The sequence below is a fragment of the Sminthopsis crassicaudata genome, chromosome 1, assembly GCF_048593235.1.
Source record: "Sminthopsis crassicaudata isolate SCR6 chromosome 1, ASM4859323v1, whole genome shotgun sequence".
Taxonomy (NCBI): domain Eukaryota; kingdom Metazoa; phylum Chordata; class Mammalia; order Dasyuromorphia; family Dasyuridae; genus Sminthopsis; species Sminthopsis crassicaudata.
Window position 1 is genome coordinate 707998777 of NC_133617.1, and position 25882 is coordinate 708024658.

The following is a 25882-nucleotide window of genomic DNA, read 5'->3' on the forward strand; positions in this document are numbered from 1 at the left end:
ACCAAAGTGCCTTTGGGGTTTAATTCTTTCATTTTATTGTCTTTGATTGATTTTGTCCTGTCTAGGACTTCTTACCCTGATAGACATTAAGTATAATTTAAGAATTGAGCACATAGAATTGCTGAAAAAAGATGAATTTGGTTATCTACAATGGGTCACATTCTGGCTCTTCAGGGAATCAATGGTCTCATCACCGTGGTTATTCCTGTAATGCTGCAGAGCATGTGTCATACATATCTTCTTAGTTGATATGACTTCTATCTATTTATTTCCTTAAGGGTTTCAAGGGACTTATGATGGAAATCTTGATATTTTGTAGATATTTAGGAATACATATGGTATGCCTTGATGATTGGTTATATTCATTGGTTATTTCTTAGTCTCGATATTAAATAAAAGACCTATCTGTTACATACATATGTGTATACATAGATATAATTACATACATGATGGTATCATCCATGATAACTTCTTTAAATGTTTTTCAGTCTTATGATCATTATCCTTTGTCCTTTGAGTAATCGCTGACTTCATTTCTTTACTACTCTTTTGAGTTCCCTCTTAACTTTTTGAAGATTCTTCACTGATCTCATTCTTCAGATCAGCAGGTATGTCCGGACCTCTAATTAGGCAGAACTTTAGAATACTGTCCTAGGTATCCTCTCTTTCTAGGAGATTTTATATTTCATTGACACCAGGTGCCAGATCTCCTATGGATCTTACAATAAAGATTTATTATCAAATATATGTATCTATATACTTCATTCCCCTGATATCATGCCCCATGGATACCCAATCCCATACACCATCCATCATCCTTCCAGACTAGCTCTCACAATCATTATCTAAGAAAACAGCTCCTTCAAAGAAGAAGCTACCATTTTCACCAACTGTTAACCAATTGGTACATACAGGTAGACCAATGAGTCCAAATAAAGTAGAAACACATGCTGGGGGAGAAACAAATTACAGCACGTGATAGACAAGTAAAATCACCATCATCACCTTAATCTCTATATTTCTCAGATCTTGATGGAAACAGTGCAAGATCCTGAACCCAAGAGCCTTGGGAATTATAATGCTTTCCAAACCAATGTCCACTGTTTTAATTCTGGGAAGCAACTTATGTGGATGTACTATGTGGCAATTCTGAACACTCAGAAAGAAAAGTTCTTGCCATTGAAGATTTTGGCATTGTCACATGGTTCAACATCAGAAATGAATATCATTTTATCAGTCAAAATGACATTAGAGAAGTCATTAATATCTGCTATAGTACTGTATCCTAAGAATAAGGAAGAATGTAAAGGAAGGAGAAGGGAGTAGAGAGAATAAGCATTTATTAGGCACCAAATATGTGCCAGTAATATGTATACTAAGCTCATAATAATTATTAATTAATTTGCTCCATGGGATCTCAAATGATATACACTTGAAATCTTTCATATGCATTATGTTCTGCATTACAGTGTGAGCTCCTTGAGGGCAGGAACTACACTGAAACTTTTCTTAATTTGTTTTAATTATAATTGTCTGTTTATCTATGGGTTCAGTATATGATTTGATAATTTGTGTATAGCCACATAGATGATTGCTTTGTAGCATTTGAAAATTTCTTTTATTTTCTTCAGATTCTTTTTCTGGATCAGATCTTTTTTTGTTGTTGTGGTTTTTTGCTCATTTTTCTGTTTTCCAGACTTTCTCATTAAAAAACAAACAAACAAACAAACAAATCCGAGCTCTGCTTCTAGGGTGAAAGAAATATTGTCTGGGTCTTCTTGTGCCAATGGCTATAGTCCCTTGCTTATTATCTGATGTTGCCCTGATGTTGACCTGATGCCCATGGGGTAACCCATGGCTGGACTGGTGATGCTGGTGTAGGTGCTGCACTGAGGAGATGGGGTAGGGGTGGTTGACATTGGTAAAGGCTATATCTGGTGCTGAACTGGTGTCATTAGTGATAGTGTCTGGTTTATCATGATTCTGGCTAAGTTGTTTCTTCACTTCCCCAGGGCTCCCCTGAAGCATGTGGTCATCTACCACTGGAGCTGCCTGTTTGCCCAGTGGCTTACTGAAGCTTGCTGGGTTTGTGTTGATGGCTGCCTGTTTGCTTAGGCACTAGAAGAGTTGGCATCTAACTGCTTGGAGCTGTGTTAAAGCTCATGGAGGTCTGGCCACTCCAGGATGCCTGTTTGCCCAGGGATACACTAAAGTAGATGGTGGTTCCCTGAGCTAGAGTGAGCTGTTTCTCTTGGCATGAAAGGAGTTCTGGTGTTGATGTTAGTCTGTTGTACAATATTAGGGCTCAGGATTTTCTGCTGTTTTATTGAGGTAAGGCCTGCTGCCTGTTAGCTGGAAAACTTTCTGTCCTGGACTGTTCTCCCTTTTCTCTGAATGAGATGGACGCCTCCTGCCAATCTTCCAAATTCCTTGGGCTATAAGGATGGTTCTTGATGGTTCTTCTGCTTCAGGATCCATCTTGGGGTGTTATTTTATGGTTGCCTGAAGATAAACATGAGAGAATTACAGTGATTCACTGCTTACTCCATTATCTTGGCTCCCAGAAATCCACTTGCCGTTTCTAAAACTAATCTTCAGCGCTAATTCTTTCCCCAAGTTCCATGCATATATTTCCAAATAATAGTTGGTTTCTCTTTGGATATCCATCAAACTCCACAACTTTGAAAGCAAATTCATCAAGTTCCCTTGGCCTAGAAACAGTCTACTACTTCCCTTTATATTTCTTTCAATTGTCCCAATAGTATCACAGTCTTGAATCCTTTGAATTTTTTGATTCTTCCATATTCCCTTTAATTCCTTTAAATTTATGAATGAGAAAACAGAAGGGGAATAAGAATTGGAAAGAAATCTGGGGAAGGTGTGGAATGGCTAGGGTTAGGGTTCCCATCCCCTTCATACCATAAAAACATTCATTCCCAATAGGGAAGAAAGAATCAAACTATAATAGCCTTATGGTTTGTAAGCATTAGTTCTACCAGGAAGAAAATAAACAATCTTCCTCTAACTAAACCATTTAAGAGCTGTGATAATTTGAGCTCAGATACCCCTCATCTGCACATCCACTACCATCAACATCTCTCCATGAAATTGATTGGAATCTATCTTCTTTTCTAATTTAATGTATTTCTTATTGCCTTGATTTAATTTACCTTTAAGAAAAGAAAATAAGTTAAGCACTGCCTTTAGTTAAACTCTTAGGAAACCTAAAGTTGAATAGGTCTTTTTCTGTACTTTGAAGGAGGCCAAAGGAATTAGCTTGCTTGTCAAATGGATAGCATATGTCTCCTCAGCCTTTATCAGGATCCAAGTCACATTTTCTGTGTCACTTTCTATATATCACAGTAGTTTCCCTTTCCAGATAGAAGACATGGAAAAGGGGAAATTCTCAGTCCTGAACAGGAAACCAAGCAGGTAATCAAGAAATCAAATATGCACATGGAATGGAGACTCAGAGTACAGCAAGTTCAACGTGGCAGATAATTTGCTTCCCACACTCTGCTTTACTGACTGCACAATAAAATACATTTCAATCTGAATTGCCTTCTAACTCCAATCAGCTTTAATTTAATAATACATATTCAGCAGAAGTAAACATTTCAGATGACAGGGAAAGGAGGATAGCTGTACCTGTATTTATATTGATATGAGTCCCTAAATATAGTCTTTACCAGTGACTGGAAGAGAAATGAGAAATGATGCTCCCCCACCCAAAACCATTTTCACATAAAATATTTTCCCACTTCTGGGCAATTTTCATAACACTGCAAACTAGAAAACCAGAATCTTTCTCTTTTTTTCTTTTTTATAAATAAGCCTTATTAAATTATTTTTTCTATACTCTCCTCAAATCAACCTTCCCTGACAATGAAAAACAATTAAGCTACAAAAGCAAATACATGCCTTTGAGTCAGTCAATAAGTATTTATAAAGCTCCTAGCTTAACTACTGAAGACACAAAGAAGAGATAAAACTTCAGCCCTCACTGAGCACACTATCTAATGCAGGAGAAAATAAATAAACAAATATGAACAATTGGGGTAAATAGGAAAGAAATGCAAAATAGTACTAGAATTAAGAGGGATTGGAAGATGGAATTTTAGTTGGGACCTACCTGAAAGAAATTAGGGAAGCCAGGATGAGGATAAAAAACATTCCAGACATGAAGGCAACAAGAAAAAAATACTTAGAATCCAAAGAAACATTGTGTTCTTTGAGGATTAGCAAGAAGTCCACTATCTTTAGATAAAATAATACTTGGAGGAGATTGAAGTATAAGAGAAGTGAAAAGTTTTGAAGTTGGGATGACTTAAAAAACCAAATAGGATTTTATATTAGATCTTGAAGGTGATAGAGTCACTGCAATTTATTGAGCAAGACAGTAACATAGTCAGACCTGAGCTGAATAGAGCACAGATTGTAGTGGGTAGAGACTTGAGGCAAAAAAACTCACTAGCAATCTATTACAATAGTCTAGGCATGAGACGATGGGAGCTTTAAACAGGATAGTGACAGTATCAGAGGAAAGAAGAAGGCATACTGGAGATTGTTGAAGCATTCTTCACAGCTTCCATAATCTCTCTTAGATGAGAGAAAGAGAGTGTGTTTCATTATTTGTTCTCTGGGACCAAGATTGTATATTATACTTATTCAGAATTTTGATTTTTTTTCAGTTTTGTGTGAGTTTGTGCATAGGATGTCTCCTTTCAATTCCCATTACTAGTCACTTTATATAATTTTTGATTCTTCATTCTGAATAAGTTCATAAAAATTTCTCAGTGTTTCTATGAATTCCTTCTAGTCATCTTTTCATTTTGATGACTTCCTAAAATGTAGTCTTGTCAAAATCAACTCCATCATCATTCCTTCTCTAGTTATGAGCAAGCAGAGCTGTGATTGTAATTGAGAGATCTTGCCATGTCTGACATTCTGAACTCCAGGGAGCAAAAAACAAAGGTACTGCAGCACTTATCCTGTGTAAAGTTTTTTTTTTTTTTTTTTTTTTCATAAACTTGCCCATGACATATCTCCACATTGCAAAAGTGCATTCAGTTCAACAAAGAAACCAAACTGGAATTTCTATATGTATTTACATATCTGCCCAGGATTGTGATGACCACATTAGTACCCTGGATACCTTAGAATCACCTGGAGTCAGGATAAGCAAACATCCTTGGTCATTATTCTTGGTCTTAAGCAGTAGAAATGAAGGGGATGGATGCAAGATCTCTGTGACCTCACCTCTTCATCTCCCACCCAGAGGTGATCCAGGCTAGTCTTTTTTTTTTTTTTCCCCTGAGGCTGGGGGGTTAAGTGACTTGCCCAGGGTCACACAGCTAGGAAGTGGTAAGTGTCTGAGACCAGATCGGAACTCAGGTCCTCCTGAATATAGGGCTGGTGCTCTATCCACTGTGCCACCTAGCTGCCCCCTATCCTGGCTAGTCTTACTCTACCCCTAGTCCCTCCTACAATTCTCTGTATATATCAAATGATTGGACCAGCACAGAATAATAGGAAGAGCCATTTTTCAAGCATATTCTTATAGAGTATTGTCCAACCAGTAATTAGCCGTAAGTGCTCTACTGTTCCCACCTTAGTGCATTAACTCAAGAGTTTCAGCCCTTTACACATAAAAAATAAAAAAAAAAAGTTAGAAGAGAAAACTGTTGAAGATCAATGATGTCTCTTTTTTTCCACAAGAAAGTGATACTTTTTGTTAGAACTGTTTGGGAATAGACCCTTTGAAAATATTGTTTGAACATTGTAAATCCATTCATATTTAATTATTTAAAAAGTATACATTAAAAATGATATTGTGAAATTGTCAGTTATCTTTACATAGTTAACACATTTAACTTTAACTTAAGGATGACCTTTAAATGTCCTAATATGATCTTCAACAGTTTTCTCTTCTAACTTTTTTTTTTTGCAGTTTCTTTTTCTTGAAGGAGAATGTGTTTGTAGATATTAACTTTGTCTTTTTATATATAATCTAATAATATAGACTTTTAAAATTTAAAAATAACATCATATGGATTATCTTATTTGATCTTCACAACAACTATTCAAGGTATTTTCTAATATTATCTTAATTTTATAGATAAAGAAACTGAAGCTCAGAAATTTTAAGTGACTTGTCCAGGTTCAAAGAGCTAGAAAATATTTGAGGAAGCATTTGAGATCATGTCTTTTTGACTCCAAGGCTAGAATTCTATCCATTACTCCATCTAGCTGAGTAACGGCCTCCAAAACTCAAGTTCCAAATCTTTAATTTTTTATTTCTACCTTGACACACAATAAGAATTTCAGACTTAAATCTGACTGACATTTTGATATTATTGGACAAATTATCCATGAGACAAAGAATATGTTGTCATTATCATTGGTATTATTAATCATAAAATAACATGGTACTAAGGGAGATCTAGTCTAATTATGACTTCAATGTTCAGCTGCTTAGATTATTAGTAGATTCTTGGATCCTCAGATGACTGCCAAGTATTTAGTGAGGAACCAACTTGAAATTTCAAGGAGCAGAATATGTGCATAATTTTAGGAGCTGTGATCAGTGTCTGACATACTTTCTATCTTTCTTTTTTATCATGACAATCAATAATATCCCTTACACAGGGTATTGCAGAGTATCACTATTCTATTTTTATAACTTTTTATTTTTCCAAATACATGTAAAGACAGTTTTCAACATTCACCTTTGCAAAACTATGTGTTCTAAAATTTTCTCTCTTCTTCCCTCCTGTTCCCTCCCCTCTCCTCCCACAGATGACAAGCAATCCAATATAGGTGTAATATATGCAACTCTTCTAAAACTTTACATATTTGTCGTGTTGCATAAGAAAAATCAGATCAAAAGATGAAAGAAAAAGAACCAAGCAGACAAACAGCAACAAGAAAAAGTAAAAACAATATACTTTGATTCACATTCAGTATCCACAGTTCTCTTCCTGGATACAGATGGCTCTTTCCATCACAAGTTTATTGGAATTGTTTTGAATCACCTCACTGTTGAAAAGGGCCAAGTCCACCATTGTTGATCATCATGTAATCTTGTTGCTCTCATGGTTCTACCCACGAGAATCACTACTTGATAGAGTTATTAAAAAGAGTGGAGCAAATATATGGAGGGGATAAAGGGCTAGGAACTTTAAAGAGCAGAGGACCTGCAGGGAACATACCTAGAATGACTGCTTTGCCTTTTTCTTTGTGCTTTTTTTTGTATTATTAGGAGATCTGTCCTGAACTAAGTACATTGGAACTAAAAACCACTGAAAGTGCAAGCTTTAAAACAAATCAATGATCATTTCTCTCTATGAATCTTATAAATTGAAATGTGTTGTCATTTATATAGTAGCTTTTGGACATATGAAGCATATTTGGTGTTATATGAATCTCATAATGACTGCAAAATAGGTACAAAAACTTTATCATCCCCATTTTATTTATGAAACTCATAAAGGATGGATTACTTGCCCAGCATCTCACAGCTCTTAAATGTCCATCAGGAGATTTGATCCCAGGTCCCTTATAACTTCATATTCAATATTGCTTTCCACACTACTATTCTGAGGGAAGATAAGTATGTATGTATGTATGTATGTATGTATGTATGTATGTATATGTATACATATATATATATATATATATATATATATATATATATATATATATATATATATATATATATATGGATATGGTACACACATTCCATTAGATACTAATGATATTAGGGAAGAGAAAAAAAATTCTACCAATTTTTCCCTCTGGGTATTGGTTTTTCTCACTCTTGTGAGAAATGTGCTTATAATGTAACACAACATTAGTGTTTATAATGCAACTTTCAATACATCAGGAAAATTCTCTCTATTTCTCCCTCCTCATGCCTGTATATTCTTAATTATAAATCAAGGATAACTGGACTACTAGATCTACAAATGAGAGAGCCCAGTCATTTTTTTTTATTCATTTTTTCCAAATTATCCCCTCCCTCCCTCCACTCCCTCCCCCTGATGACAGGTAATCCCATACATTTTACATGTGTTACAATATAACCTAGATACAATATATGTGTGTAAATACCATTTTCTTGTTGCACAATAAGCATTAGATTCCGAAGGTACATATAACCTGGGTAGATAGACAGTAATGCTAACAATTTACATTCACTTCCCAGTGTTCCTTCTCTGGGTGTAGTTATTTCTGTCCATCATTGATCAACTGGAAGTAAGTTGGATCTTCTTTATGTTGAAGATTTCCACTTCCATCAGAATACATCCTCATACAGTATTGTTGTTGAAGTGTATAATGATCTTCTGGTTCTGCTCATTTCACTCAGCAACAGTTGATTTAAGTCTCTCCAGGCCTCTCTGTATTCCTCCTGCTGGTCATTTCTTACAGAGCAATAATATTCCATAACCTTCATATACCAGAATTTACCCAACTATTCTCCAATTGATGGGCACCCATTCAACTTCCAGTTTCTAGCTACAACAAAAAGAGCTGCCACAAACATTTTGGCACATACAGGTCCCTTTCCGCTCTTTAGTATTTCTTTGGGATATAATCCCAATAACAGCAATACTGGGTCAAAGGGTATGCACAGCTTGATAACTTTTTGGGCATAGTTCCAAATTGCTCTCCAGAATGGCTGGATTCTTTCACAACGACACCAACATTGTATCAGTGTCCCAGTTTTCCCACATCCCCTCCAACATTCATCATTATTTGTTCCTGTCATCTTAGCCAATCTGACAGGTCTGTAGTGGTATCTCAGAGTTGTCTTAATTTGCATTTCTCTGATCAGTAGTGATTTGGAACACTCTTTCATATGAGTGGAAATAGTTTCAATTTCATCATCTGAGAATTGTCTGTTAATATCCCTTGAGCATTTATCAATTGGAGAATTGTTTGGTTTCCTATAAATTAGGGTCAGTTCTCTATATATTTTGGAAATGAGACCTTTGTCAGAATCTTTACTTTTAAAAATATTTTCCCAATTTGTTACTTCCCTTCTAATCTTGTTTGCATTAGTATTGTTTGTACAGAAACTTTTTAGTTTGATGTAATCAAAATCTTCTATTTTGTGATCAATAATGATCTCTAGTTCTCCTCTGGTCATAAATTCCTTCCTCCTCCACAGGTCTGAGAGGTAGACTATTCTCTGTTCCTCTAATCTATGTATTATCTCATTCTTTATGCCTAAATAATGGACCCATTTTGATCTTATCTTGGTATATGGTGTTAAGTGTGGATCCATATCTAATTTCTGCCATACTAATTTCAAGTTTTCCCAACAGTTTTTTCCGAATAATCAATTTTTGTCCCTAATGTTGGTATCTTTGGGTTTGTCAAAGATTAGATTGCTATAGATATACCCTTTTTTGTCCTTTGTATCTAATTTGTTCCACTGATCTACCGTTCTATTTTTTAGCCAGTACCAAATGGTTTTGGTGACTGCTGCTATATAATATAGCTTTAGATCAGGTACACTTAGACCACCTTCCTCTGACTTTTTTTTCATTAGTTCCCTTGCAATTCTCGAACTTTTATTCTTCCATATGAATTTTGTTGTTATTTTTTCTAGGTCCTTAAAATAGTTTCTTGGGAGTCTGATTGGTATAGCACTAAATAAATAGATTAGTTTGGGGAGTATTGTCATCTTTATTATATTCACTCAGCCTATCCAAGAGCACTGAATGTCTTTCCAATTATTTAAATCTGACTTTATTTTTTTTGGCAAATGTTTTGTAATTTTTCTCATATAATTCCTGACTATTCTTTGGTAGATGGATTCCCAAATACTTTATATTCTCAACATTTGTTTGGAATGGAATTTCTCTTTGTATCTCTTGCTGTTGCATTTTGTTGGTGATATATAAGAATGCTGAGGATTTATGTGGATTTATTTTGTATCCTGCCACTTTGCTAAAATTCTGAATTATTTCTAATAGCTTTTTAGCAGAGTCTTTGGAGTTCTCTAAGTATACCATCATGTCATCCTCATTTCCTACTCTAATTCCTTGAATCTCTTTCTCGGCTCTTATTGCCCAGGCTAGCGTTTCTAGTACTATATTGAATAGTAATGGTGATAGTGGGCAACCTTGTTTCACTCCTGATCTTACTGGGAAAGGTTGCAGTTTATTTCTATTGCATATTATGCTTACTGACAGTCTTAAATATATGCTCCTGATTATTCTAAGGAATAATCCATTTATTCCTATACTCTCAAGAGTTTTTAGTAGGAATAGATGTTGGATTTTGTCAAATGCTTTTTCTGCATCTATTGAGATGATCATATGTTTTTTATTAATTTGATTATTAATATGGTCAATTATAGTTTTCCTAATATTAAACCAGCCCTGCATTCCTGGTATGAATCCTACTTGATCATAGTGTATTATCCTGGGGATGATTTTCTGAAGTCTTTTTGCTAATATCTTATTTAAGATTTTAGCATCAATATTCATTAAGGAGATTGGTCTATAATTTTCTTTCTCAGTTTTCGATCGACCTGGTTTAGGTATCAGTACCATGTCTGTGTCATAAAAGGAGTTTGGTAGGACTCCTTCATCCCCTATTTTTTCAAATAGTTTATATAGCATTGGGGCTAATTGTTCTTTGAATGTTTGGTAGAATTCACATGTAAATCCATCTGGCCCTGGGGATATTTTCCTGGGGAGTTGATTAATAGCTTGTTCTATTTCTTTTTCTGAAATGGGACTACTTAAGCAATTTATTTCCTCCTCTGTTAATCTAGGAAGCCTATATTTTTGGAGGAAGTCATCCATTTCACTTAAGTTATCAAATTTATTGGCATAAAGTTGGGCAAAGTAACTCCTTATTATTTCTCTAATTTCCTCTTCATTGGTGGAAAGATCCCCCTTTTCATTTGTAAGACTAACAATTGGATTTTCCTCTTTCTTTTTTCTGATCAAATTTACAAAAGGCTTATCTATTTTGTTGGCTTTTTCATAAAACCAACTCTTGGTTTTATTTATTAATTCAATTGTTTTTTTACTTCCAATATTATTGATTTCTCCTTTTAATTTTTGTATTTCAAGTTTAATTTTTGGTTGGGGGTTTTTAATTTGGTCTTTTTCTTGCCTTTTAAGTTGCAAGCCCAATTCGTTAATCTTCTCTTTCTCTATTTTCTTCAAATAAGCCACTAAAGATATAAAATTTCCCCTTATTACTGCTTTAGCTGCATCCCACAGATTTTGATATGATGTCTCATCATTGTCATTATCTTGGGTGAAATTATTAATTGTTTCTATAATTTGCTCTTTTACCCAGTCATTCTTTAAGATGAGATTATTCAGTTTCTAATTACTTTTTGGTCTATTTACCCCTAAATTTTTACTGAATGTAGCTTTTATTGCATTGTGGTCTGAGAAGAAGGCATTTATTATTACTGCCTTCCTACATTTAATTTTGAGATCTTTATGGCCTAATATATGGTCAATTTTTGTATAGGATCCATGAACTGCTGAGAAGAAAGTATATTCCTTTCTATTGCCATTCAGTTTTCTCCAAAGGTCTATCATACCTAGTTTTTCTAATGCTCTATTTACTTTTTAAATTTCTTTCTTATTTGTTTTGTGGTTTGATTTGTCTAAATCTGAGAGTGCAAGGTTGAGATCTCCCACTATTATAGTTTTACTGTCTATTTCTTCTTGCAACTCTCTTAACTTTTCCTTTAGAAAGTTAGATGCTATACCACTTGGTGCATATATGTTTATTATCGATATGGCTTCATTATTTATGCTACCTTTCAGCCGGATATAGTTTCCTTCCTTATCTCTTTTAACTAGATCAACTTCTGCTTTTGCTTGATCTGAGATAAGGATAGCTACCCCTGCTTTTTTGGCTTTATCTGAAGCATAATAGATTCTGCTCCAACCTTTTACCTTTACTCTTTATGTATCTCCCTGCTTTAAGTGTATTTCCTGTAAACAACATATTGTAGGGTTCTGATTTTTGATCCAGTCTGCTGTCCGTCTCCATTTGATGGGAGCGTTCATCCCATTCACATTTACAGTTAAAATTACTAATTCTGTATTTCCTGCCTTCATATTATCCCCAGATTATGATTTTCCCTTGATCCCCCTGAACCCCTTCCCCAATATTTAATTTATATACCCCCCTTGTGATGCACAGCCCTCCTTTTTTTTTTTTTAGTATCCCTCTCCCTTCCCTCCATGTCCCTTCCCTTATTTTCCTTTTCCTTTTCCCTTTTCCTCTCCCCCCTTTTAATGAGGTGAGAGAGAATTCTCTAAAAAACAAATATGACAGTTATTTACTCTTTGAGCCTCTTCTGATGAGAGTAAGATTTACACAATGATTCTCCCCCTCTCTAAATTCCCTCAGATATGGTGTATTTTCTATGCCTCTTCCTGGGATGTAGTTTCCCTCTTTTTATCACACCCTCCCCTTTTTCTGATACTACCCCCTTCCCTTTACTACACCCCCTCCTTTTTTTTTTCTTTTATATCAGTAAAATCAAATTATCCATGTGTACTTTCTATATACCCATAACAGAGATATAGTTCTCAAGGGTTCTGTGTACCTTTTTCTGTTTCTCTTCAGTCTTGTGGATGTATATCCAATTTTTTGTTTAAGTCTGGTTTTTTTTCTTAGAAACATATGGAATTCCTCTATTTCATTGAATGACCATCTTCTTCCATGGAAAAAGATGCTAAATTTAGCTGGGTAGTTTATTCTTGGTTGCAATTCTTGATCTTTTGCCTTTCGGAATATCAGGTTCCAGGCCCTTCTATCTTTTAATGTGGAGGCAGCCTGATCTTGTGTGACCCTTATTGTGGCACCTTGATATTTAAATTGTTTTTTTCTAGCTGCTTGCAGGATTTTCTCCTTTGTGTGGTAATTCTGCAGCTTAGCCACAATATTCTGTGGTGTTCTTTTTTTAGGGTCTATTTCAGAAGGAGTTCGATGAATTCTTTCAACATCTACTTTCCCCTCTGTTTCTATTATCTCTGGACAGTTCTCTTTGATAATTTCCTGTAAAATAGAATCTAGGCTCTTTTTTAGGTCATAGTTTTCACAATGATCTGCAGATTATCTCTCCTAGATCTATTTTCCAGGTCTATAGATTTTCCCAGTAAGTATTTGACGTTATTCTCCAGCTTTTAATTTTGTTTGTTTTGTTTGACTGATTCTTGGGTTCTCAATGAATCATTCGTTTCTACTTGTTCCATCCTGAATTTTAAGGAGTTATTTTCTTCATTCACAGTTTTTAGTTCTTTTTGTAAATGCCCAATTTCGTTTTTAAATGAGTTATTTTGCTCTGTTGAATTTTTTTCCATTTCCCTAATTTTTTTTGAGAATTATTTTCTTTTTCCAATTCAGAAATTCTATTTTCTTGAGACTTTTTTATCTTCTCCAATTCAGAAATCCTCTTTTCTTGAGACTTTTTTATCTTCTCAAATTCAGAAATGCTACTTTCCTGTGATTTTTTTACCTTTTCTAATTCACTAATTTTGTTTCCCTGCATCTCCTGTGAATTCTTTATATTTTCCAACTCCTATTTCATAGCTTCTTTCCTTTCCCCATTTTTCTTCAAACTCTCTTAACTTTTTAATAGCCTCTTCAAGGAGAGAGTTATGTGATGGGGGGCAGGAATCATTCCCCTTTAGGTTGTTATCTGCTGACTCTCTGCTGTTAACTTCCTCGGGTTTGGATACCCGCTCTTTCTCTGTGTAGAAGGAATCTATAGTTTTTCTTGGCTTTTTACTCATACTTTAAAAATCTTTTGGGGTCTTTCCCTGGGGTAGGAAATTATTTATTTTTTTTTTTGCCAGCTTCCTCCCAGACCGGATGGATGCAGCGGCCCCTGCACCTGAGCTAAGAGAGAGCTCTGGGAGAGAGTTCCCCACCCTCTCCCTGGAAGTGCCTCAGAGGTGATCAGCACTGCTGTGCTTTGAGGGCGCTGTGTTCTAGTGGCTTCCCTGAGGTTTGAGACTGAACAGTAAAGGCAACTCAAAGCCTAGCCTATGCGTTCTGGTGGGGAGTGGATGTCAGCAGCAGGTGATGTGAAAAGCCCCTGCGCTCAAACTGGAAGTGTCTGCCAGAAACCGCGATCCCTAGTTCAAAGGTTCATCTTCTCTGGGACTTCCCGGGCCTGAGTTCCAAAGCCTCCAGTGGAGCCAGGCTCTATGAGTTACCGCCCCGCCCACTTTTCAATCTCTTAACTACCCCCAGGTGAAAGCCTGGATTGCCTATGTCGGCCACACCCACAGTGCCCAGATCTGCTGAGTCACCCCCAGGATCCAGTAAGATCTAATCTGGTTTTAAATTAAGTTGGCTTGATTTTTCTTCTGAACTGCTGTATTATAAGCAGAGAAGAACTAACAGCCTGTACCAGATTCCTCTATCTCAGTGGCTTCTCTGATCCCAGAGCCCTTCCCAGCGCGATCGGCGCAGTGTGCCAGCACCCAACCATCTGAGCTGGCCTCTCTTCTTCCTCCCCTGGGAGCTGACCTTTCCTGTTGAAACTCCAGATTCTCTTCAGCTGGTAAGTCGTTCTTCCAGTACTTGTGGATTCTATCAGTCCAGCGCTATTTCTGAGGCTGATTATATCTAGTTGGTTGTGAGGGAAGAAAGGAGCCTACACAGTCGCTTGTATCTTCTCCGCCATCTTGGCTCCGCCCCCCTGAGACCAGTCATTGAGACAAAACTTTCTATTTTATAAATATTCTAATTTCATCTTAGGCATGTTACTTGATCTCTGTTGACCTCAGTTTTCGTATTTATAAAAATAATATAAATATGGAAACTGAGGTCCACAGAAGTTGTGACATGCCTAAGATGACAGAAAATAAATGGCAGAAGTGAAATTTGGATCTATTACTTCTGATTTAATTTTTACCTGTTGCATAGTAGATATATAGAAACAAGTTTTCTTATTTCTTTTTACCACAATGAAATATGCAAATTTACAAAATAAAATAGATTTCTGTGCTTAAGAAAGACAGAAGTTAAATGCTTGATCACATCTAAAGAGGATTAGAGAAAATTTTGTGAATTAAATGATGTATTAGAACTCCATTTTGAAATAGGGCTAGAAGTCTAACAGGTAGAATTAAGAACACTGGACACGAAAACTATTCCCTATGGAGATATATGTAAGGACATTTTCCAAAACTCTTTGAGATCTGAGAATCTCCAAGATTAGCACAACTGCTCTTATCCAACAAGAATGTGTGTAAAGATCCATGGAATCCTTATACTTTTGAGAAATGTGAGCATTGAAAAGAATAAAGGGGAAATGTAGAGGGACTAAAGTGACTATTGATATATAGGGATGTCTCCCTGTGCAATGAAATTTTTCCCTTTCCCTCTCCAATGCTGATTTTTCATCTTTTAGTTAGAAGTCATGTCCAGATATTGACATTGTCCCTACATTTGGTGAAGAAAGACACTTGGTCCAATACAATGTTGGTGCCTTCTGAATGTTTTTGACAGATCTCTTTCTTCTGTGGGAGTTATATCCCTTTGGTAAACATCAATAACTTCCAGATCCTTGAGAGGCAATATCTTAGTGATAAGCAATAGTGTCTTTCAAACAGGGAGTTAGCCATGGGCAAATTTTTATTCTATACCAGTATTTACCATTTATCTTAACTGAATGTTTGATTGATTGGAAGGCTAAAAAGATCAGGACTTATCTGTATCTGAACGAATTTTACGGAGTTAAGTGATAGCTTAGCTTTAATCTGAGAGTGTTTGTTATCAATATATTTTCCTGCTGCTTTTCTGCCTTTCTATTTTAAGTTATATAATGTTAAATTATAATGGCAAAAATTGATAACTCAAGATTAAAAGATTTGGTCTTTATGAGAAAGAAAGGAAATGGTATTTTTGGTGCATGAACTATTTGTTAAATAGAAGATAAACCAATTAAAATTTGGAAGTAAAGAGTTTTACAAATAAATAACCTTGAAAATGACAGGCTATCCCTCTGTAATGGAGAAAAGAAGAGAGTATACAGATGCTGAAAGGGAAAGTAGGGATTTAAAGACAATTTTTTTCCCAAATCCAATAACATGCCAAAGGAAATTCTTCAGAAAGATAAAAAACACATTATAGAAAATGGCAGAGTAATAACTTTGTATATATTCCTTGAAATAATGGATCAGGAGTAATCACTCGAAAGTGATTCAAAAATAATGAGAATTAGAAAACACTATGATGGAAATTAGGATTAAAATTAGGGCAAAAATTAGCACTCTCATAAAAGAATTTAATAAATTAAATGTGAGAATAGGCAATTTAGGGTATGTGATCAAGATTCTCTCTAAACTGTAGAGACTCAGAAAAAGATAACAGTAGATGTGAATCTAAACATGATATATAGATGTGGAAGGGAAAAAAATTAGTAAAAGAGCCAAAAGGCTGCAGTATTAAAATAGCTTCAATATGAATCAATGTAACTGACCTTGAAAACTGTATTTCCACAGAAAATTTGAGGATTATAAAATTTCCTAGAGAAAACAAAAACAAATAAAGTACTAATTGATAGAATTCAAAGCTTATAATAGAGAAATCCAAAGTCATAGCGGGATTGAGGAAAATGGGCAAAAACTGAACATTAATCAAAGGAGATAAATGATTTGTGTGATAGAAGAATGTTTAACTTGAAATTCATTAAATCCCACTTTGAGAAGATAGGTGAAATGGTACTTTTGGAAACTTGATACACATTAAATAAATGGAGGGAAAGGAGTATAAAAACAGTGAAAGGAAAATATTTTGTATGAGGAGAAGTAGTACACTCTCATGCAAAGTGAAGAGAAGTATAGAAATTAATTAAATAGAGAAAACAAAAGAGGTCCAATCACAGAATTTATTTGGGGAAATGGATATTTAAAGAGACTTTCTGATAATAATGATGGTGATTCCCAGGAGCACATAGAACAGAAAGTTTATGGTCCATGCTATGGTCAATAAAAAATAACAGTTTAGTGTTTTAGAGATATAAAGGACTTTATAGTAATTCCCTAACTCTGTAGACCTAGAATAAATCCCTCTCACAAATTAAACCCTCCAGAGAGGCTGCCAAGATTTAGATACTCTGTGTTTCTACATCAACTCAAAAGAATAATTCTTAAGGAAGTATTAATGTTTTTACTTTTACTAGTCAGAGAAAACATAAAGTCATTCAAAGGAAAGGTATTTTATAAAATTGCATAATAAGAAAAGAAATAGTAGACTATATCTTTTCATAATTATGAGACTTCGTCTCTAGCACACACTCATAAAATTAATGATAAGAATGTATATAACTAGACAAAGAATGTAGTTGAAATATACAGACGAGACTCACAAGTCTCCTTTTTTCCTTTCTCATTCTGCCAGTGAAGATGTCAAAAGAGAAGAAAGCCAAGGGGAAGAAGTGTCTCTGGCCCCTGCTGTTTTAAAGAAGCAAGAGGCTTAAAAAGTGGTTAATTCTTTGTTTGAGAAGCTGCCAAAGAACTTTGGCATTGGTCAGGACATCCTGACCCTCAAAAAGGACCTTACTCTATTTGTTAAATGGCTTTGATACATCAGACTTCAATGTAATCCTTTACAAATATTTGAAAGTGCCACCAGCAATTGGCCAGTTCATCCAGGCTTTGGATCGTCACATACATCAACTGCTTAAACTGGCTCACAAGTACAGACTTGAGACAAAGCAAGAAAAGAAGCAGAGGGTGCTGGCTAAGGCTGAAAAAAAGCTGTAGGCAAAAGAAATATCCTCACTAAGAGACCACCTGTCCTCAGAGCAGGCAATTTTCTACCCAAGAAAGCATAGTTGGTAGTGATTGCACATGATGTGGAGCCCACTGAGCTAGTGGTCTTCCTACCTGCCTTGTACAGGAAAATGGGGTTCCTTATTGTATTATCAAAGATAAAGCCAGATTGGTTGCTTAGTTAGCTGAAAGACTTGCACAAGCATTGCTTTCACACAGGTTAACCTGAAGGTAAAGGAGCCCTAGCTAAGCCAGTAGAAGCCATCAAAACCAATTACAATGACAGATATGAAGAGATCTGTTGTCACTGGAGTGGCAATGTCTTGGGTCCAAAATCAGTGACTCCTATTGCCAAACTGGAAAAGGTAAAAGCTAAGGAACTTTCAACCAAATTGGTTTAAATGTACATTTGATTTTTATAAAAATAAAAATATAAACAAAATAAAAAAAAAGAAATATACATACAAAAAACCATGCACACTGTGAATAAGGGTGTTCAGAGCTCAGTCATAAAGGTAGGGGCAACTCAGTCTTCTGAAGCTTTACCATCAATAATTTTTCTTTACATGGCATCTTGAGGCTTGCACTGGGCTTTCTTCCTATGAGGATCATGAAATACATACATATGTATATGTATGTATTTCATGATCCTCATGTCTGTATATATATATATATATATATATATATATATATATATATATATATATATATATATATATATATATATATATATATATATATATGTCTGTATACACACACACACACACACACACACACTCATTAGACTTTGTTCCCTATGGTCTCATGTGGCTGCTGCTGAATTATACTATGCTACTTTCTGCAAAGGTCCCAGCTAGCTCCTCTGAAGGGCTCAGAATAAGTCCTTAAATGCGAAGGTCTGGGCTAGCTCCTCTGAAGGGCTCAGAATAACTCCTTGTCAGGATAAGCAAAAGTCCTTGCCCCACATTGGGAGCCAAAATGTAATGTTCTGTTGTCTCCAGAAACTGCTGATCGCTCTCTGGGAGGAGATCTGCTATCTCAACTCAATCCCAGACTAGACTCTTCTTCCTCCAGAGATCCGTCTCAACTCTGTCCTAGAATAAACTAACTTCTCCAAGCCCAATGTTGTCTCTTTTATCCTCTCAGAGAATGTGCATGTGAGAACTCAAGGGCTTATGGGAAAATTACTTCAACCAATGAACTTGCTCCTTTTAAAGGTTGTGTAAACTCCTTTTCATATGTAAACTCCTCCTCAGAAGTTCAAAGGGGTAAACTCCCCTTAAAGTTGGGGAACCAAAGGTGTGAACTAGAGAATTGTTAAGTACCGACTTAGCACTTAGTAAGAACCTAACAGGTTTCCTTTTCAATTGTTGTATGGTTCCATTGGACATAAGGCTATATGGCACCTCAAGTTCTGGTTGCAGTGGTAATGATGAACTAAAATGAGAACATCTACATCAGATAAAGAATGAAATCTGATATATATCTTTTAGCTAAGTCTAGAACCTTAAACTTTGACTAATTTTGAGAGAATGGGAGGGAAGGCTAACAGCACTTTTTCATCCCCTTTCCTCCCTCCCTCTCTCTCTCCCTCCTTCCCTTTCCTTTCTCTTCTGTCTCTTTATCTTTATCTCTCTCTTTCTCTCCTCCCCTCCTATTTACTTCATATGACTCAGATATCTTCCCCAACTATCTGATCCTTCACACTACCATTTCAAATGAAGATGTGGCTCTTCTTGCCAAGATATAGAAAAATCTATATCTACAAGATAACATTTTTGCCTGGCATATTTTCTCTAGGATATTTAATCTTTATTATTCATACTTTCCCACTTATCTTCAGTCTCTCACTATCTGCTAACTGCTTCTCTACTACTTAAAAATATGCTTATTTATCTTCTCAATGCTCAAAACTCCTTCACTATTGTCATTACTATCATCTTACTTCTCGTTCTCTTTTAGCTGAACTGCTTGAGAAGATTATCTAGAATTGCTTCCATTTCCTTCCATTTCACTCTTTTCTTAACTTTCCGAGTTCTATTGTCAAATTTCATTCCCTTTTGAAATGCAAAACCTCTGGGAAATGAGTGTAAACTGGGAGCACTGTATTTTTTTTTTTTTTTTGGTTTTGTTTTGTTTCTCTTCCCAGATTATTTTTACCTTCCGAATACAATCCTTCCTTTGCAACAACAACAACAAAAAAATTCGGTTCTGCACATATATATTGTACCTAGGATATACTATAAGATATTTAATATGTATGGGAATACCTGCCAGGTAGGGGAGGGGGTGGAGGGAAGGAGGGGAAAACTTGGAACAGAAGGGAGTACAAGGGATAATGTTGTAAAAAAAAAAAAAAATTACCTATGCATATGTACTGTCAAAGAAAATGTTATAATTATAAAAATTAATAAAAAAAGAAAAAAGAAAAAAAGAAAAAGGAAAAAAAATGCAAAACCTTCTTGACCTCTCTACAAATTTTGTCAGTGGCCATCAAACTCTTCACTTTCATATGCTCTATTCTCTGGGGGTTTTGTGACATCATTCTCTCTGACCTCTCCTTCACAAAGTCTCCTTGGCTTGCTCTTTAGCCAGGTCAACCTGGCTATTGTTGGATATCTCACAAGTCTTTTTCCTAGGTCTTCTTTTCTTCTTTTTATATATTGTTTTTCACATTGAAATCATCATCTCCCATGAATCAATTATCATCTATATATAGGCAACTTTCAGACCAATTTATTCAGCCCTAACTTTTCTCAGGCTGCTTTCTTTAATTGCCCATTGGACACAACTAAGCAGTAATCCCATAAACATCTTAGATGCAATATGTGCAAAACTAAACTCATTATTCACTCTCCAAACCCACAACTAAATTGACAACCCTTCTTAATTGTCCTATTACTGTCAAGGATGCCAGTCTCATAATCTATGTCATCCTAGGTACCTGTCTCACTCACCCCCAAACCTAATCTGTTTTACTTTCATACCTTCTCTCATATATAGTCCCATCTCTCCTATGACAATACCTAATCCTAGCCTAGAATACAATACTACATTGCATTAAACACATTTAATGTATTTGATTGAACTAACTGAATTGGTAAAGAAAAATGCAATTTGTGAGCTGAGAAGTTATGCTCACCTTGTTCTATTCAATAAATTCAGTGGCTCCAAAGAAAAAAATCTGCACAACTTTTAAAGCCTTTGCAATCCTGACCATTCCTATTTTTAAGTTAATATATGTTTAATATACAATACTTTATGAATCATATTAGGAGGAAAATTGGAGCAAAAAGGAAAAGCCATGGGAGAAATTAAAAACAAACAAACAAACAAACAGAAAAAGAAGGTCATAGCAGGTGTTGATTTAAATTCAGTCTCCATAGTATTTTTTTTCTGGATGCAGATGTCATTTTCTTTCCAAAGTCTAGAGGGATTTCTTTGGATCACTGAACTACTATGAAGAGCCAAGTCTTTCATAATTGATCAGTGCACATTCTTGTTGTTTCCTGGTTTTCCTTGTTTCACTCAGCATCAGTTTTTGTCTTTCTTATATCAGATTGTTCATCAGTTTTTATAGAACAATAATTTTCCTCTCTTCATGTACTGCAACTTGTTCAGCCATTCCCCAATTGATAGGTATCTACTCATTTTCCAATTCTTTGATACCACAAAAAAAAGCTGCTTATAAATATTTTTGCACATATGGGTCCTTTTTCCTCTGTTATGATTTTCTTAGGATACAGACCCTATAAGGGCACTGCTAGGTCAAAGAGTATGCTCACTTTTAACCCTTTAGCCCAATTCCAAATTTTGCTCTTTAGAATGGTTGGATCATTTCACAATTCCAGCAACAATGCATTAATATCCCAATGTTCCCATATCCTGTTCAACATATTTTTCTGTCAACTTAGCCAATCTGAGAGGTATGGGGTGGTACCTCAGAGTTGTACTTTCCTTCCTTATTTCTTATTAATAGATCTATTTTTACTTTTGCTTATCTGAGATCAGAATTGACTGTAGCTGAAGCATAATAAATTCTGTTTCAGTTTTTTACCTTTAGTTTTATGTGTCTGGGTCAAATGTATTTCTTCTAAACAAGACAGTGTATGATTTTTTTTTTAATCCACTCTGGTATTTGCTTCTGTTTTATGGGAGAGTTCACATTCACATTCACGATTATGATTGTCATATTTTCCTTCATCCTATTTTCTGCCTTGCCTATAGTTTTATTCTCTCTTTCTAGCCTGTCCTTAGTTGTGTTTTTTAATCCACCCTACCCACTACCTTACCTTCTATTACCCTCTCCCCTTCTTTTACCTTTTTTTTCCCTAGTGTTTCTGCCCTTCCTTCTAGTCAGCTGCTCCTATTTCTTTCCACTTTCTCCTTCTACTTCTTTATAAGTTTAAATAAATTTCTATACCCAACTGAATGATTGTTATTCCTTCTTAGAACCAAAACTGATAAGATCAAGCTTCAGACAATGCTCATCCCCCTTCCATCTTTCCCTGGATTGTAATAGGTCTTTTGCCCCTGTTCATGTGAACTAATTGTCTCATTTTTACCTACTTTATATTTAAACTATTTGGGGTGTGTTTGGTAAAGAAATTTCAATTTAAGTTGTAGGCAAACCAAACAAATTTGAGGAACAGAGGTTGGCAGGTTTTTCCATTTCAGTTTTTTGTTTTCTGAATTTTTGTTGTTTGTCTGAGATATCAGATAGTCACCTTAATCTTCCAGTGGACTCACAAAGCCTGTGGATTTAAAGGATAAGTAAGCTTTTTTTCAGCTGAGGCAGGTAATATAAAGGACAGCAGCTGTAGGTAGAAATACTTTTGCAACCTTGCCCATTCAGGCTTATCAAAGGTGAAATAATGCTCAGAATCAGATCACTTTCCTATAATCTTGTTCTGAAAAAATATGATCTGCAAAGAGAGTCATTTGTCAGATTGATTTATCTGTGGAATTGTAAAAGTAGACATTTACTATCTACATTTTGACTGCAATTTGTGGGTATATTAGAAACCATTATAGGTGTGCTATTTAAATTCTTTAAAAAAAAAAAAAGGAGAAGCAAGATAAATACATAGATTCCTTTGTAAAAGACTAAGCATGATTGAGAAATATAAGGAAGAAGAATATTCTCTCAGATGATATAAAATCTTACTAGGAGTAATAGACTTTCATTAAAGTTGTTGCTACACAAAGTGAACAGTTGAAGCAATCTTCCAGAAAATTCAACTTTTAAAAATATCCTTTTGAAGAAAACAAAGACATTTGGAATCTGACTTCTACAGACCATTTGTCTAGATTACTTTGATTAAATTGCTTAAGTAACTAATTCTTTGCTTGGCCTAAGTCAATTAAAATTTATTTGAGAAGATATAGGCTATAGTCTCAGTATTATTACCACTATCTGGACAAAATTGGAAAACTGAAAGCTAAAGAATGCAGTATGGTAGAGAGGAAAGAAGACTGGGTTTGCATTCAAAGAGCCTGAGGTTAAATGCTTTGAATGCTACCTTTGTCATTTACCACTTGTGTGACCTTGGATAAGTCATTGTAACTTTATTCTCCAAAGGTAAAATTCAGGGATTGAACTCAATGGATGTTCTGTAAGATCCTTTTAGAAAGATCCCATTTAGCTTTGAGATGTTCTATTTGAAAAATGACAAAATAGCCAGTGTAATTAAATTTCTAAATTAAGTAGGTTTGTTACAGCCTACTTAATTAGTTAGAATTAGTTAGAAGTAGATTAGTCAAATTTGGCATAGGAGGCATGGTGAAGTCACCCAGAACATTAGAAAGTTTTTTCATCTGACTTGAATAAGTGATTGTTGAGGTTTGTGGTGAATATGTCATTGATGTCCCATAAACACCTTCTGTCTCTCTTAGAAGCAACTGGCAGAAGTGTCTGTGAATATAACTGTTACATTTCTGAACACTTAGGTAGTGTCAGGCACCTAGTAAGTATTTAATATCTATTGATTTACATTCAGTTGAATAGACACATGATGTGAGAGTTTTTCCCCTTCCTTCCTTCTCTCTTTTGCTACTTCCTTTTCTCAAAGCTTAAGGCCCAGAATTGTCACACAGCCCTAATTTGCTATTCATCCATCCACTTAATTGTGCACTTGTCTTCCCTGGAGATCTCTCAGCCATTGTCTTTTTTGTTTATCATCGTTAATTTTTCCTGACCATTTTTTAAAGTACGAAAAAAAGTCAGTTCATTTATATAGAGAATGATATGATAGTAGAAATGCAGATTTCCAAGAAATCCATGCTCTTATCTTAAATCTTTGGGCTCAATATTTACTTTTTCTCTGAAAATGAAACATGGTACAATTCAGGAAAAGCATAAATACATACATATTCATATCCATTAATAAATTCCTATTTTTTACTTTCAAGTAGAAAAATTGAGATTATATTCTGACCCCCTTTATATTTTAGCACATTCATTGTATTTTTTTTCAAGTAGATTTGTTTTTTCCACAAAATTAGAATATTTGAGATGGACTTACCCTCAATATTTTTTGCTTGATAAAGTCAGTCATTGAAATATATATCTGATTGAGTTCAATCCACACTTATTAAGCACCTACCTAATGCAACAATGATGTTGATCTTTCAGACCAGTAACTCTTCAAGCCTCTAAATGATAAACATTTTAAGTACAACTCTGAAAGGAAGGGTAAGCATTGTCCTCCAAAAAAAACACTAATGTTCTTTATTGAAGTGTAGGCCACCAAAAACAAGGACCATTATGGTTTGACCAATTCAACTTAAAACAAATTTTTTTGTCCTGTGTTATCATGTCTGATGGTGATTTAAGGGCATTTTCCTCCTCACACTTCTTTAGCTCCTATTTTTCAAGTTCTGATTCCCAAAAATGCATTATAATTCAAATGGGATTGAAATTGTTTGGCTGGGAGGATGAGGTAATAAAAAAATAACCTAATGGGATTTTTGAGCAAAAGTATATCCTCTAGGCTGAGGGAGTCCACTTCAGAGAATTCTAAAAGTTCAGGGGATGATGGGAACCTGTGCTAATGGCTCATAAAGTGCTTGGAGATCTTGAGAGGAAGGACCCATAGAGGCACAAAAATAAAATTAAAGTGGTAGTTTCTTTGAATTATAATGAGATGCTAGGTAGGGAAGGCTATAATATAATCACTCTTGAAAAGCACTTTGCAAAGAAAGTGCTATCTAAGTGCTTAATAATAAACTATTTTTCTTTAGTGGTGGTGCTTCAAGGAAAATGAATGTGTGCTATTTTCTAAGCCTTGTGCTTGATTCACTTAATGGTAAAACAATGCCTAAGTAGATTCTTCTTTGCTGTTAAAAGCCTGCACCTGAACAGAAATTACCATTTTCAAATGGAAAAAAAATAATAAATGATGTGTTAAATGACTAGGAACATGTCAGAATAAGATCTGAAATAATGTTTGCTCCCTGCTTCCCACTCAGCTCCAGGAGAATGGGTCTTGTGAAAGGTTTTCTCTCTCCAAGAACATTTCAACTTAGAAATAAAAAGGTCACTAAGGAAGTCCCTTTTGACCATATAGGGAAAGTAATATGATACAACAGAAAGAATATTGAAGTTATAGTTAGGAAACCTGGGTTCACTCCTACTAATTATTGTGGGGTTTTAGATAAATCACTTTAATACTCAAATTATTGGCTTCCTCTTCACTGGAAAGGAGACTTTGGATTAGAAACTCTGTGAAGGCCCAGAAACCAGTTTGATCATGACACCAGAATTTGAGGATGATAAAGAAGGTGGGAATCCTACAGACTATTACATATAAATGTTAAATAAAGAAATTGGGTATATTTAGTATAGAGAAGAGAAGGCTTTGGAAGTCATTATAAATATCTCCAAGTATCTGAAAAGTATCTGAAAATCTGTCAGCTAGAAGAAAAAATTAGACATGTGCTTGCACCTCCCAAAATTAAGAATAATTATTAAAAATTCATTAAAATCTTTTTTTAAAATTATCATTGTTTCATAATAGAATGACTTATCTTGGAAGGAGCTAAACTCTTTATTTATGAGTATTTTTTTTAGGGAAAAAGTGTTATCACAATGGGGATATTTT

General features: G+C 35.0%; 1 pseudogene; it reads left to right on the top strand.

Moving 5' to 3' along the window:
• Positions 1–150: 150 nt before the first annotated feature.
• Positions 151–18181, top strand: LOC141552272 (large ribosomal subunit protein eL8 pseudogene; annotated as a pseudogene).
• Positions 18182–25882: the final 7701 nt, after the last annotated feature.